The sequence below is a fragment of the Dermacentor andersoni genome, chromosome 7 (genome assembly GCF_023375885.2).
Source record: "Dermacentor andersoni chromosome 7, qqDerAnde1_hic_scaffold, whole genome shotgun sequence".
NCBI classification, from domain to species: Eukaryota; Metazoa; Arthropoda; class Arachnida; order Ixodida; family Ixodidae; genus Dermacentor; species Dermacentor andersoni.
In genome coordinates, this window is record NC_092820.1 from 6,780,060 (window position 1) to 6,785,628 (window position 5,569).

Below are 5,569 nucleotides of genomic sequence, written 5' to 3' on the forward strand. Positions count from 1 at the left end.
GATGCCTACAAGGACAATAGCGAGTACTGGAAGGAGCGTACAAAAGAACTAAAAGAAAAGCCGACCGATGGAACGCCTGTCACTTGTCAATGTTCGCGAGAGCTACAGCGTGCAACATGTTTCTCGTGTCAAAGATCTGGTACGTAATGCAGGCCCTACAGTGCTCTCGTATTAATGTGCAGAAACTGCACCGCGTGTTCGCTGTATTCGTGTGGGCATCGAGCTGGGAGCGATGCAGCCGAGATAATCTCTTCCGACGTGTGAAGGATGGTGGTCTGGGGTTGGCGCACCTTTTCTTGCGTCAACTGGTGAATAGATTCTCCTTCTTTCGAGATACAAACGACCCATTTCTGCGCACGGTGATCCAAATGAGGCTGTCAAGATCACTTCCCGAATTCGTTGTAGGTACGGAAATAATGCCAGGACAAGTCCGTGGTTTCTTTCGGGAAATAGTTCAGAGTGTTTCTTTTTTGCGTGTTCGTTTTTCAAGTGCATATTTGTGGAGTGTAAAACGGAAAAAGTTATATCGTGATTTATGTGACAGTGTTTTGCTGGTACCTATGTACAGAGCCCCGTACAGTGGAGGCCCAGGTCTAGATGTATTGAAAAGGGTGAAGAAGATGCCAGTTCAACCAGCCACTAAATCGTTCTTTTTTAAATTACACACCGGTATCTACCTGTTAAAATCTTCCTTGAACAACGTGGGTTCTACATGCCATGGGGAACCCACTGCCTTATATGTAAAAAAACAGAAAGCATAGACCACGTCTTCATCCACTGTTGGGAAGGGGTCTTTTTCTGGGACGTGTTACAAAGGACTCTAAAAAAGGAGCTACCTATAGATCCCCACGGAATCAGGTTTCTGCCAGTATATGACGGCGAAGGTTTCCCGTATGACCTGATCATGCTTACGGGCCTCCACTGTCTATGGCGCGCAAGAATGGCGGGTTACCATTGTGACCCGGATGCCCGACCGGCACGTCTGTACTTTTGGGAATCCATGCAACGGTATGTGGAAGTGATCAAGTTGCAACAGCCTGTTCCTGAGTAACTGTTGAGGGTTGAACCCCTTACAGCACTAAAGGAATTTTAATCCGACAACGTCGTGCCACAGTGGCGGACGGCAGCGAATGTAAATATTACTGTTCTTTGTTCCGTTTGTGTATTCATCCCTTTTTGCTTCTTTGGTCTTTGTTTATATCATTTAGGAATTTGTGTTGTGATATGTCGAGGACTGGCAATAAAGAAAAAAAAAACGACGGCGTGGTAGCTCAATTGGTGGAGTATCGCACGCGAAATGTGAAGGTTGTGGGTTCGGCTCCCACCTGCGGCAAGTTGTTTATTCATCCACTTTATATTCCATTAATTTATCGTTTCTTCATTTCATTTATTAGGCACAAGTAATTTCGCCTACGTTGTCCTTGGTGTCAGTGTTCGTTCGCTTCTTATGATGTGACTAATAAAAATCGGGCCCCTCGGTTAACCCCCTTTCTTCTCGTTTATTACATAACGAGAGTCTCGAATCCGGCCACATTGATGCCTTCAGGTAGCTCAATTGGTAGAGCATCGCACGCGAAATGTGAAGGTTGTGGGTTCGGTTCCCACCTGCGGCAAGCTGTATTTTCATCCACTTTATTTTCCATTTATTTATCGTTTCTTTTTTCATTTATTAAGCACACGTGATTTCCCCTATGGTGTCCTTGGTGTCACTGTTTGTTGGCTTCTTATGATATGACTAGTAAAAATCGGGCCGCTCGGTTCACCCCCTTTCTTCTCGTTTATTACATAACGAGGGTCTCGAATCCGGCAACATTGATGCCTTCAGGTAGCATATGTGGGTTTCTTGAGCAGTTGCCTTCACCAAAAAAGATCACGTTCTCGTGGCGCCTGCGGCAACAAGGACGTTCCACGTCCGCCGCCAAGGTCTGTGAGTGGTGACGTTGGCTAACGCTCCCAGGTTTCTACTATAGGACACATAAACACCCAAGAAAGTGGATGGGGAAACGGCGCCGCGGTAGCTCAATTGGTAGAGCATCGCACTCAAAATGCGAAGGTTGTGGGTTCGGTTCCCACGTGCGGCAAGTTGCTTTTCATCCTCTTTAATTTCCAATAAATTACAGTTTCTTTAGTTCATTTATTAAGCACAAGTAATTTCCTCTATGTTGTCCTTAGTGTCAGTGTTTGTTGGCTTCCTATGATATGACTAATAAAAATCCGGCCCCTCGGTTAACCCCCGTTCTTCTCGTTTATTACATATCGAGGGTGTCGAATCCGGCAACATTGATCCCTTCAGGTAGCATATGTGGGTTTATTGAGCAGTTCCCTTCAGCCAAAAATATCACGTTCTCGTGACGCCTGCGGCACCAAGGACGTTCCACGCCCGCCGCCAAGGTCTGTGAGTGGTGGCGCTGGCTAACACTCCCAGGTTTCTCCTATAGGACATATAAATACCCAAGAAAGTGGATGTGAAAACGGCGGCGCGGTAGCTCAATTGGTAGAGCATCGCGCGCGAAATGCGAAGATTGTGGGTTCGGTTCCCACCTGCGGCAAGTTGTTTTTTCATCCACTTTATTTTCCATTAATTTATCGTTTCTTTATTTTATTTATTATGCACAAGTTTTTTCCGCTATGTTGTCCTTGGTGTCAGTGTTTGTTGGCTTCTTATGATATGACTAATAAAAACCGGGCCCCTCGGTTAACCCCCTTTCTTCTCGCTTATTACATATCGAGGGTCCCGAATCCGGCAACATTGATGCCTTGAGGTAGCATGTGTCAGTTTATCGACCTGTTGCCTTCACCCAAAACGATCACGTTCTCGTGACGCCTGCGGCAACGAGGACGTTCCACGTCCGCCGCCAAGGTGTCTGAGTGGTGGCGCTGGCTAACACTCCCAGGTTTCTAATTTAGGACACATAAATACCCAAGAAAGTGGATGGGAAAACGGCGGCGCGGTAGCTCATTTGGTAGAGCTTCGCACGCGAAATGCGAAGGTTGTGGGTTCGGTTCCCACCTGCGGCAAGTTGTTCTTTCATCCACTTTAATTTCCATTACCTTATCGTTTCCTTATTTCATTTATTAAGCACAAGTAATTTCCCTTATGTTGTCCTTGGTGTCAGTGTTTGTTGGCTTCTTATGATATGATTAATAAAAATCGGGCCCCTCGGATAACCCCCTTTCTTCTCGTTTATTACATAACGAGGGTCTTGAATCCGGCAACATTGATGCCTTGAGGTAGCATGTGTCAGTTTATTGACCAGTTGCCTTCACCCAAAACGATCACGTTCTCGTGACGCCTGCGGCAACGAGGACGTTCCACGTCCGCCGCCAAGGTCTCTGAGTGGTGGCGCTGGCTAACACTCCCAGGTTTCTACAAATAGGACACTTAAATACCCAAAAAAGTGGATGGGAAAACGGCGGCGCGGTAGCTCAATTGGTAGATCATCGCACGCGAAATGCGAAGAATGTGGGTTCGGCTCCCAACTGCGGCAAGTTGCTTTTTCATCCACTTTAATTTCCATTAATTTATCGTTTCTTTATTTCATTTATTAAGCACAAGTAATTTAACCTATGTTGTCCTTGGTGTCAGTGTTTGTTGGCTTCTTATGATGTGACTAATAAAAATCGCGCCCCTCGGTTAACCCCCTTTCTTCTCGTTTATTACATAACGAGGGTCTCGAATCCGGCAACATTGATGCCTTCAGGTAGCATATGTGGGTTTATTGAGCAGTTGCCTTCACCCAAAAAGATCACGTTCTCGTGGCGCCTGCGGCAACATGGACGTTCCACGTACAGTCGCGATCAATATGAAGGTGATCGCTCGAGCAGCGACCGAAACTAGGAGCAGCGCCACGTTACGTCATCACCGTCAGTCAAGAAGGAAACATCAGTAAGCTTCCCTCTCTCTCTTTTGCTGTTCCCTGAGCAGGTGTCACTCCCGTCTGGCAACACGCAGCTTTTCGTCACCCATCACGAGATAACCTGCGAATTCATTTCGATTGCCTTATCAGCTAGTGCACAGAGGCGTCATTGTTAGCCAATGTATGCATGAGGCAGGGACGCGCACACATCATAGCCATGAAACGGTAACAAACAAAAAATGTGTCAAGTTAGTCTTGGGGGTGACGGTTGCAGCCTGTACGAGCGTAAAAGGGGAAGAAGGCCGCGCAATTTTTGTCTTCGCAGTTCCGAAATCGGCCGCTATGCTGTTTGGAAGGCTCGCCGGTCGCAGCTCGAGCGATCACCTTCAAATTGATCGCGACTGTACGCCGCCAAGGTCTGTGAGTGGTGACGTTGGCTAACACTCCCAGGTTTCTACTATAGGACACATAAACACCCAAGAAAGTGGATGGGAAAACGGCGGCGCGGTTGCTCAATTGGTAGAGCATCGCACGCGAAATGCGAAGGTTGTGCGTTCGGTTTCCACCTGCGGCAAGTTGTTTATTCATCCACTTTATTTTCCATTTATTTATCGTTTCTTTTTTTCATTTATTAGGCACACATGATTTCCCCTATGGTGTCCTTGGTGTCAGTGTTTGTTGGCTTCTTATGATATGACTAGTAAAAATCGGGCCGCTCGGTTCACCCGCTTTCTTCTCGTTTATTACATAACGAGGGTCTCGAATCCGGCAACATTGATGCCTTCAGGTAGCATATGTGGGTTTCTTGAGCAGTTGCCTTCACCAAAAAAGATCACGTTCTCGTGGCGCCTGCGGCAACAAGGACGTTCCACGTCCGCCGCCAAGGTCTGTGAGTGGTTACGTTGGCTAACGCTCCCAGGTTTCTACTATAGGACACATAAACACCCAAGAAAGTGGATGGGAAAACGGCGGCGCGGTAGCTCAATTGGTAGAGCATCGAACGCAAAATGCGAAGGTTGTGGGTTCGGTTCCCACCTGCGGGAAGTTGTTTTTTCATCCACCTTAATTTCCAATAATTTATCGTTTCATTATTTCATTTATTAGGCACAAGTAATTTCCCGTATGTTGTCCTTGGTGTCAGTGTTTGTTGGCTTCTTATGATTTGAATAATAAAAATCGGGCCCATCGGATAACCCCCTTTCTTCTCGTTTATTACATAACGAGGGTCTTGAATCCGGCAACATTGATGCCTTGAGGTAGCATGTGTCAGTTTATTGACCAGTTGCCTTCACCCAAAACGATCACGTTCTCGTGACGCCTGCGGCAACGAGGACGTTCCACGTCCGCCGCCAAGGTCTCTGAGTGGTGGCGCTGGCTAACACTCCCAGGTTTCTACTATAGGACACATAAATACCCAAGAAAGTGGATGGGGAAACGGCGCCGCGGTAGCTCAATTGGTAGAGCATCGCACTCAAAATGCGAAGGTTGTAGGTTCGGTTCCCACGTGCGGCAAGTTGCTTTTCATCCTCTTTAATTTCCAATAAATTACAGTTTCTTTAGTTCATTTATTAAGCACAAGTAATTTCCTCTATGTTGTCCTTAGTGTCTGTGTTTGTTGGCTTCCTATGATATGACTAATAAAAATCCGGCCCCTCGGTTAACCCCCGTTCTTCTCGTTTATTACATATCGAGGGTGTCGAATCCGGCAACAT

At 46.7% G+C, this 5,569-nt stretch overlaps 2 non-coding genes across 2 annotated transcripts; both read left to right on the forward strand.

The window, feature by feature from the left end:
- The first annotated feature begins 2,008 nt into the window (after nucleotides 1-2,008).
- Nucleotides 2,009-2,081, forward strand: TRNAL-CAA (transfer RNA leucine (anticodon CAA)). Its single transcript has one exon. It is a non-coding gene; the product is annotated as a tRNA-Leu (tRNA).
- Nucleotides 2,082-5,296: 3,215 nt separating this feature from the next.
- TRNAL-CAA (transfer RNA leucine (anticodon CAA)) lies at nucleotides 5,297-5,369 on the forward strand. The gene has a single exon. It is a non-coding gene; the product is annotated as a tRNA-Leu (tRNA).
- The last annotated feature ends 200 nt before the right edge of the window (nucleotides 5,370-5,569 follow it).